Source organism: Nicotiana tabacum, chromosome 3 (assembly GCF_000715075.1).
Source record: "Nicotiana tabacum cultivar K326 chromosome 3, ASM71507v2, whole genome shotgun sequence".
NCBI lineage: Eukaryota > Viridiplantae > Streptophyta > Magnoliopsida > Solanales > Solanaceae > Nicotiana > Nicotiana tabacum.
Genome location: NC_134082.1, coordinates 15,239,682 through 15,250,262, shown reverse-complemented (window position 1 = coordinate 15,250,262; position 10,581 = coordinate 15,239,682).

The window sequence follows — 10,581 nt, the reverse complement described above, 5'->3', positions numbered from 1 at the left end:
TAACTTCTTTCCCTTTGTAAATCACCGTCACCTGTTCATAATTCCAAGGAACAACCTTGATGTTGATCACTGGAAGCTGAGTTACTGGTTTTATAATAACAGGCTCTATGCGAGCACCCTTCACGACCACAACAGGTTTACTTGCGACCCCCGACACTACCACTTTAACTTTCTCTGGTTTCACTGCAACAATGCTTGACGACCCTCTCTCGGCTACTACAACGGGCTTATCGTCGACCCCTTTCAACTGGACCACTGATTTCCCACTGGTTACCTTTTCCTTCGAGCTGGTTTCAGTGGAACGGATCATCATTACCGTCTGCGAGGGCTTCCTGGGATCCCCTCCTTTGTGTATCAACTCAATTATATGGGTCTCATGGTGAGCTGGCAGTGGATTCTGATTGATATTTCTTCTAGGGCCTGAACCTCGATCTGATGAGTATCAATAAGCTCTTGCACAGCTGTTTTCAGTTTCCAACACTTCTCTGTATCATGCCCCGGGGCTCCTGAACAGTACTCATAACTCACCGAGTGGTCAAGATTTCTAGGAGGGGGATTTGGCATTTTAGGCTCAATTGGATTCAGCATGCCCAACTGCCTCAACCTGTGGAAAAGACTGGTATATGATTCCCCCAGTGGAGTGAAAGTCTTTTGCTTCTGTAACCTCTCATTCTTGAAGGCTTGGTTTGGTCAGAAACCCGTTCCAGGGGGGATTTCTGTAGGCTCTTAGGGGTGGATATGTGTTTTGTGGAGCTGGGTATGAATTTTGTGGAGCCGGCGCACGCCATTGTGCCTGTGTCGGGGTTTGGGTATAGGTTTGTGCATGATGGACAGAAAAATGGGGATCTGGCGGTGGGTAGTAATGCTGTGGAGGGCTATATGGAGCGTGGGGGTAATTTTGGTGGTAGGGTCGGGGTTGGTTATAGTAGGGTGATGGGCCTTTAGATCCGAACCAGGTTCTGGACTCAACTGTCACGATATCTTCTTTCTTCTTTTTCCCAAGAACACCCCCAGTGCCGTTTTGAATGGCCTGGGTGGTTGCCTTGATTGCTGAATAACTTATGATTTTATTGGACTTAAGCCCCTCCTCGACCATGCCTCCCATTTTTACAACCTCATTAAAAGGCTTACCAATTGCGGACACCAAATGACCAAGGTAAGTTGGCTCCAAAGCCTGCAAAAAGTAATCAACCATCTCGCTCTCTTTCATTGGGGGATCTACCCTTGCTGCTTGCTCCCTCCACCGGAAACCATATTCTCTAAAGCTTTCACTGTTCTTCTTCTCTAGTTTAATCAAAGATAGTCGGTCTGGAATGATCTCAAGATTATACTGAAAGTGACAAGCGAATGCTTGTGCCAAATCATCCCATGTGTACCATCTTCCGTGATCTTGGCAGGTGTACCACTCCAATGCTGATCCGCTCAAACTCTGACTGAAGTAGGCCATTAGCAATTCATCCTTTCCTCCGGCTCCCCTCATCTTACTGCAAAAACCTCTCAAATGAGTCACCGGATCACCGTGTCCGTTGTACAAGTCGAATTTGGGCATTTTGAACCCTGCCGGTAGTTGTACATTTGGGAATAAACATAGGTCTTTGTAAGCCACGCTTACCTAACCTCCTAGCCTTCTCATATCCCTGAAAGATTGTTCTATGCTTTTCATTTTTTTGAACATCTCCTCATGTTCGGGATTTTTGGCTGGTCTCTCAGCTTCTCTCGGGAGATCAGAACGTGGATCATAGGGGTAGGTTTCGGGAGCTTTGAAGGTGGGCTCCGGGGGATAATACTGGTTGTCCTGAGCTTGGAACACAGGTTCACTCGGGGATCTATGGAGTGCAGCTGGTGGAGACGCCACAAAGACAGGGGTGACTGGCGGAGGAGGGTATGGAATTGATTTTGGTGGTGGAGCTTGTGGCATATGAGAAGTAGTGCCATGGTAGTGTTGATAAATGGGAAAACCTGGATCGGTGGCGGGATGATCCTGAGACTGAGCTAATGGTGGGATAAAAGCCGAGTTGGCTGGGTAAGACGACGGTGATTGCCCTTTGGACCAGGCTTGGTACATTTCAGTCATCTGTTGCTTAAGTTTGAGCATCTCCTCTTTCATTTTATTGACATCCAACTCCTCTACCTCAACACTAGTGTCGACATCCGGGATAGACATAATTTCTGGTACTGGTCCCTTTGATCTGGTTTGGTAATGATAATGTGCCAGTATCCTCTAAATAAACTAACTGCTTGAATTCTCTGGAAAACAACAAACTTGTTAGTTCTTAACATATATGCAATTACATGTTGGGATGCAATGCACCTAGGCAATTAACCATTTTCTATCATGCATTTGCTTCGGTTGTGTGCGTCATTCCGACATCTCATAATTGTGCCCCTTCTTTTAAGCTTCTTTTATTCTATCTTTCTTTATTACCCCTTTTTATTTTTTAGTGGTGGTCGAATTCTATAGAGATTGCCTACGTATCATGTCCCCGCATGAATCAGACCGTGCGTAGTTTTGTCAATTTTGACAACACAAAAAACCAACTCTTTTTTTTTGAAAACAATAAAAATTCTCTTTTTGTTTCTTTTTTTTTTAAAATTTCGGCAGAGTTTCGGTATATATAGGTTTTCAAAACAGGTAATTACCTCCCTTAGCCCTCACACTGCTATTTCTTTTGCAAACTCTTTTCTTTTATTCAAAAACCGGTCAACATGCTAATCAGAAGCAAACAAATGCACAAGTAGCAAGTAAGATGCATCAGGATGGTCGTTTCATTTTTTGTACACCTGTCCTAGACAGTCCCAACCCCTGTGTTGAGTCTCCAAAGTCAAAATGCACGTGATGCAGACAAACGTTCCTACTAGGGATCCGACATGAGGTCTTGTTATACTAGGTTAAAAACCTGGGTTTATTTGTTTTAGACCTGGCTTACCCGAGTGGACAACTCGAGCCGAGGGAGGGCTGCGTACCGGTAATCAAAAGATCATCCGGTTTTGCAACTTGTCCGAACCTCGTTCTATTTGGAATAGGACTCTAACAGAAAGAAGTCACGACCAGCGTGCACTCCTCGGGAGAGAGAAGAGAGGGGTTTCGTAGCAATTTATATACAGTTCAGATAATATCAAAGCGGTAAAAATCAACATTTAGCACATTAGACCCAAACATGTAAATAAGACCAGATAATAAATAAAGCCAAATATAACAATTATCCTAAGCTCCAATTCTTGAACCCTGAACCAGAGATTTTGGGTTCGTTTCCCCAGCGGAGTCACCAGAGCTGTCACACCTCCTTTTTACCTATACCCCCAGAAGGAGTATATAAATGAGTTTTTCCAATTAAAGGACAATCGAAAAGGGATTTATTATTAAAAGATTCAGAATCGCCACTTGGGAGATGTATGGTATCCCACGTCACCGGTTGAATCCCGAATCGAGGAAAAGCTTGACTCTGTTTAACAGTCCGCGAACCAGAAATCCGGGTAAGGAATTCTGTTAACCCGAGAGAAGGTGTTAGGCATTCCTGAGTTCCGTGATTCTAGCACGGTTGCTCAACTGTTACAATTGGCCTATTATCTGATTTTAGTATATGTTTTAACCTATGGTTCAATTTTAACTTTATAACCGCTTTTATTTAATTATTTTTTAGGAAAGATTCAATGTCATCTAAAATGCATCTTGAACCATGTCACATAAATGCACCCGCGGTCCACGACACATTTTATCTAACATTGTTGAGATTTGGATTTGGGTCACATAAATGCACACCCGAGTTTAGGAAATTAATTTAAATTATACGCTTAAAACAACTACGCCTTTCAAGTTTGCGAGGGCCATGGAAAGTTCACTAATGGTGTACTTCGATTTCTGAAGAGTTAAAATTAATTAAATGAGGTCCTTGGGTTTTGGGATTTTATTTAGCATGACACACCTCAATTTATTTCAAAAGTGTTTCATTATTCGAAGTTGTTATGCTCGGGCTACATGAACTGCACCCCCGAATTGAGATTCGCGTATTGTAATCATGCCACGGGAACCGTAACCATAGCCACAATAATTTATTATTGATCGCGCCTAAAGCAAGCTACGATGTTCATAAGTTGATATTTCCTAAAGCTTGGGATTAAGGCCGAGAGTTTATGGAATTTATTTGTGAAAAACAGGGCAGATCTTAACTAAAAGATGGCGAGGCATGTATACTACAATCATTCAATGATTCTGTCCATTAATAAGGGAAATGCGACAAATATTAGAAGGTATGGGATTGAAATCATTTGACTTAAAATGCAACACTGATAGACGAATCATCACATAAAAAAAAAGAATATATCTACTGCTAAAAGACAAATAACTGGCACAATTCAAACATCTTGACAAATGAGATCATATTAAAATCAATTTAAACCCATATTGTATTAACAAATTGATTCACTTCATACGCTACCCATTTAGCACATACGGGCTGATAAAGAGAAATCAAAGACAATGTAATTGAGAAAACGCGATGTTATTACTATTTGTGGGTAAAAATGATCTAAGAAACAGAAAGGGACTTTGTGTGAATCTATGACCATTTGGTGATATTTTACATCTACACATTTGAATATTCAGCAAGAACATCAATGTCAAAACAAGGGAGGATAGTTCATTAACATAAATGAAATAGACTTACAGAGTAATTAATGTGTTTACCTCTCAACATGAGGTACAAGAACAAGTAACCAACTAAAGCTAGAATGTGAGAAAGAAGTTCAAAACATTTAGCGAAGCAACAACAACTTAGGAGCTCAACAACGAAATTACTACATATGAAAATACCTATTATGAATGTCCTTGAAAGTCCCCTTATACATATACACCAATTCAAACCCCATGAAATCCAAGTAACTAAGCCATAACTTGTTCTATGTTTCAAACCAAAGCTAATTCTAAAACAAAGAACTTAGCAGATGCACCCAACAATAAGATGATTACAAACCTAGTCATACTATATTCAACCATAAATATACCTCGCCCAAGATATCTCCGAACTAAATAATACACATTATGCATGAAATGGAAAGAGACAGAAGTGAGAATTCAATAGCAACCATCATCCAATTTGTTCACATTTCAGAATCAAGCTTCAAACTACCCTTAAGTGGTGTCCATGGAATTGATAAATACCTGGAAGTAAACATGAAACAAAAGGGTGAGGATTTCAGTAGTAACATCAGCAGAATTGAGTTCAGATCCAAGGAAATAGTGCCACAGATCAGTTCAAAATCGTGAAATGCAACCAAGGATCCAATTTCGGATTCACAGTAAAACCAACAAACTCGACATCCAAGATAAATGACTGAAACTCAAACTATTTCTAAGTCCAAACAGTTAAGAAATTGATTCAAGGAGAGAAAAATTTCAGATTAGCAAATTCAAACTCAATGGAACAGTGCTAAAATTTTCAGCTGTTTTCAGATTGTTTCTTTTTTCCCCCAGATTTTTCTCTTAGTCTCCCTCTTTCAGGTCTATGTGTTCTCCCTATTCCTCTCTGTATTCAAAAAAATGATCCCCTTTTAAACTTCAAGCCTCTTTCCCTTTATCTATTAGTTAATCCTCCTTTCCAACCTATGTATCCCTTTACACTTGTCTTCTTTTTCCTTTTCATCCTCCCCCCATGTTACCTGACTCCCAACTTTATCAAAAAAACATTAAACAGAGTGTCATTTCCACTACCAACCCCTTTTCAATTCTCAATTAACCCCCACTAACTTAATGCTTTCTTAATTTAAACAACTATTGCAATTCCAACCCCACCACTACCAAAAGCTTCCTAAGTAGGTGAAATTCCTTTAATCTAAACAATTCCTAGACTACCCCCTAAAGGCTTTCTCTTAGACACTAAACCTTTACTGGAATTCTTACTAGCAGCAACCGTGGAAGCAATAGCCGTGGCAACAACAATGTGACTCGCAGTTCCAAATTTGCGAATCAGGCGCAGAGCGAGCATGTTCTGATGCTCTCTCCCTAAGTTTCAAACATATACACCAAGAAAGAACTAATCTTTCATTCAATATTAACAATATCTTGAGTACCCTCTAATATTTAGTTCAATATACAAGCGATATCTCAAAATACCACTAATCTTCACTTTACTATATACAAGCAATATCTCAAATACCCGAGGAGTAAATGACAAATAATATCATGATATAATCTAATTGAAACTATGACCTCAATGGAAGCTCAAATTTTACAAAATTAAATCATATAATATCCTTTTAGCAATTCCAACATAGCTTAAACCAAGAAAAATTGAAAAGAAACAATAGATAGATATCATGCTATTCGTATCGTATTGAAAATTGACATCAAAATTAGAAGTGAGCGTGGGGAAAATTGAACTTGAGATGCCTTCTTTTAAATGAGTAAAATCAGTGACTGCAAAGATAGGTTCAGACTGAACTATGCGCAAGACCCGGTGACGAAAACAAAACACGAGCAACAACTGAATCAGACCTCGAACCGTACCTTGAATAAGCGGCTAGGACTTCGACACGAAAACCAAATGCCTTGCCAGAAAACTCAGACGATTAACGAAGGTTTCAGCCACGTCCATGGCCTTTCGTCACTACTGATTGCCATTTCCGGCGAGACTTGGTGAACGGAGGAGTAGGTGAGGCTGGTCTCATCGAAGAAGACGAACTTCAGGGGTCGTCGAGTTTGAGTGTAGAGGGAGCGGCTGGCGACGGGGTCTGGGCTCGTTTGGTCGCCGATATGATGAGAGGCAAAATCAAAGAGTGGTCTGGTTCGTCAGTTGTTGAAGAGATCAGGCGTCGATGGAGGGACAGTCGTTTGGGGATGGGGTGGTTCGAAGAAGATGATCTGAGGGGGTGGGGTGATGGGTCTATTGCGGCTGATTACTGAAGGGTGTAGGTCTAGGTTATTTTTAAGAGGGATCCGGGTTAGGGACGGGTTTGGGTCAGGTCATGGGCGGGTTTTGGGCCGGATTGGATTGGGTCTGGGGTGGGTTTTTGTTTTGGGCCTGGGATTCTGACCAAATTGGCCCAAACTAGATTTTCCTCTTCTTAATATCTTTTTCTTTTCAATTTTCTTTCTAATTAAAACAAAATACAAGCCTAAATTTAACCTTGGCCAAATTATCCTGAAAATATTAATTAACTCTAAGTAGTTATTATCACAAATAACTAAATATCAAATTAAAAGAAAATCACACAATTTTGACATTAAACACTAAAATGCGAAGTACGTTATTTTGTGATTTGTTTTTCATTTTTTGTAAAACAACTACTTACTTAACTAATCCTAATTGTAAAATTAAATCCTCAACCCTAACCGGGGTGTCACAAGTCACGAGCATCTGTAAACCATGATACCAGTCTAATAAAGTCAATGAAATCAGCATTCCGGAGCAGAACCAGCTACGCCTGAATCTGCACACAGGGTGCAGGGATTAAAGTGAGTACTCCAACTCAGTGAGTAACAAATGTAAATAACGACTGAAAGTAAGAAAACACGTAAAAACACAAGGCATTCTATAATGAAGCTATAAAAATCACTTAAATCAGTAAAACCAGTAAAAACCAAGTAAAATCCTTTCTCAACTAGTAAACAGGTAATTGACAGATAATTAAGATAAAGTAAACAAGTAGAAGTTCGCCCCTCGGGCACAATAACCACAAATCCGCCCCTCGGGCAACATCTCAGAATGTTACTAGCCCCTCGGGCTCAATCTCAGAACAATACCAGCCCCTCGAGAGCAATCTCACATCACAATGGGTACCCGCGCTCACTGGGGGTGTACAGACTCCGGGAGGGGCCCCTTACGGCCCAAGCGCAATAACAAGCCATCTAGTGGCATAAAATCTAGGCCCTCGACCTCATATCAATCAAGCCACCTCGTGGCGTATATATGTATCTCAGGCCCTCGGCCTCATATCAGTATCAGTGTATCCTCATAACTAGGCCCTCGACCTTACTCAGTCCGAAAATCATCACAAGCCCCTCGGGCAATAGTAAATCAGTATTTCTCAGCCCAAAACATCATTTAAGTCTCAAAACTGAGTAAAAATGGCTGAGTAGTAAATCAGTGGAAAATACCACGACTGAGTTCAAATAATAAGTCAAAACACTGAGGAAATAGTAATAAAAATCCCCGAAAAGGTCAAATAGTTGGCACGAAGCCCAAATATGGCAATCAACCCAAATCATGATGATAGCAAATAAGTTTCAGTCAAAATACACGTTAAAATCATCAATCGGGACAAATCAAGTCACAATCCCCAATAGTGCACGACCCCACGCTCGTCATCAAACGTGTGTCTCACCTCAATATAGAACTACGATGTGCAATTCGGGGTTTCAAACCCTCAGAGCATCATTTACAATCATTACTCACCTCGAACTGGCTAAATCTCTAACTCGTGACGCCTTTGCCCCTCGAATCGGCCTCCAAGCGCGTCGAATCTATCCAAAATCAGAACGAATACGTCACAATATGCTAAGGGAACAAAGCCCAAGCGAAAACAATCGAAAAATACCAAAAATCTCGAAATTGGCCAAAACCCGAGCCCTGATCCCACTTCTTGAAATTCAGAAATTTTTACATCAACGGGTTCCTTATCTCCCCACGAGTTCATACATATCAACAACATCAAAATCGGAGTCCAAATGACCCCTCAAATCCCTATTTAAAGCCCTCTTAAACTCAAGCCCTAAACCTCCATTTTTAGCCTTTTAATTCCTTTAATTTCAGTCTTAATCCATAAAATGTTACCATAGAAGTGTGTTTTAGGTCCAAAATCCTTACCTTAACGAAGTTCCCTTGAAATCCCCTTCCAAATTGTCCAAAATCTCTCAAGCCGAAGTCAAAAATGGTGAAAACCTTCAAAAATTGCGAAGGCAAGCTTATATACATTCTGCCCAGACATTGTTGCATCTGCGACTCATCAACCGCTTCTGCGGTTTCGCATTTGCGGTCAAACCTCCGCTTCTGCAAAAATTCATTAACAGCCTAAACCGCATCTACGGTCCAATCGCCGCATCTACGGCTCCGCCGCTGCGGTCCTCATACCGCTTCTGCGGTTCCAGACATCCTTCCCAAAATTCGCTTCTGCGGCCCTTCTCTTGCTTGTGCGGCGCTGCATCTGCGGCCCCCAAACAGCAGGTGCGAAATCACGAGAAGCAACAAATTTTCTGCAATCTCTCAAGTGTCAAATCTTCCCGTTAACCATCCGAAATCGCCCTAAGGCCCCCGAGACCTCAATCAAAAGCACAAACATAACCCAATACCTTATTCAAACTTGTTCCAATCATCAAAACACCTCAAACAACATCAAATCACCCAAAATACATCAGATTCAAGCCTAAGTTTCTAAAATCTTCCGAAATACGCTTTTGATCAAAAACCCAACCAAACCACATCCGAATGACTTGAAATTTTACACACACATCCCAAATGACACAACGAAGCTACTGCAACTCTTTGAATTCCATTCCGACCCCTATATCAAAATCTCGCCTATCAACCAGAAATCGCCAAAATATCAACTTCGCCAATTCAAGCCTAATTCTACTCCGGACCTCCAAAACCTATTCCGATCACACTCCTAAGTCATAAATCACCTCCCAAAGCTAACCAAACCATCGGAACTCACATCCGAGCCTTCTAACACATAAGTCAATATCTGGTTGACTTTTCCAACTTAAACCTTCTTAAAAGAGACTAAGTGTCTCAAACTTCACCAAACTCATTCCGAACTCGATCCGACCAACCCGATACTACAAAATACAGATAACGAAGCATAAAGAAGCAGAAATGGGGTAAACAGAGCGGTAACTCATGAGACGATTGGCCGGGTCGTTGCATCCTCCCCAACTTAAATAAACATTCGTACTCAAACCAGTCAAGAAACATACCTGAAGCCTCAAATAGGTGAGGATATCTACTCCACATCTCCCGCTCGGTCTCCCAGGTAGCCTCCTCCATGGGCCGACCTCTCCACTGCACCTTCATTGAAGCTATATCCTTTGACCTCAACTTCCGAACCTGACAACCCAAAATAGCTACTAGCTCCACATCATAGGTCAAATCATCATCCAACTGAACCGTGCAAAAATCCAAAACATGAGACGGATCCCCAATATAATTCCGGAGCATAGAAACATGAAATATCGGATGCACACTCGACAAGCTGGGTGGCAAAGCAAGCTCATAAGCCACCTCCCCAATCCTCCAAAGTACCTCAAAAGGCCCAATGAACCGAGGACTCAATTTCCCTTTCTTCCCAAATCTCATAACACCCTTCATGGGTGAAACCTTCAACAGAACCTTCTCGCCAACCATGTAGGACACATCTCTAACATTCCTATCATCATAACTCTTTTGCCTCGACTGCGCTGTACGAAGCCTCTCCTGAATCACCTTTTCCAAAGCATCCTGTACCAAATCAGTCCCCAATAGCCTAGCCTCACCAGGCTCGAACCAACCAACTAGAGATCTACATCGCCTCCCATACAAAGCATCATATGGATCCATATGAATACTCGACTGGTAGCTGTTGTTATAAGCAGACTCCGCAAACGGTAGA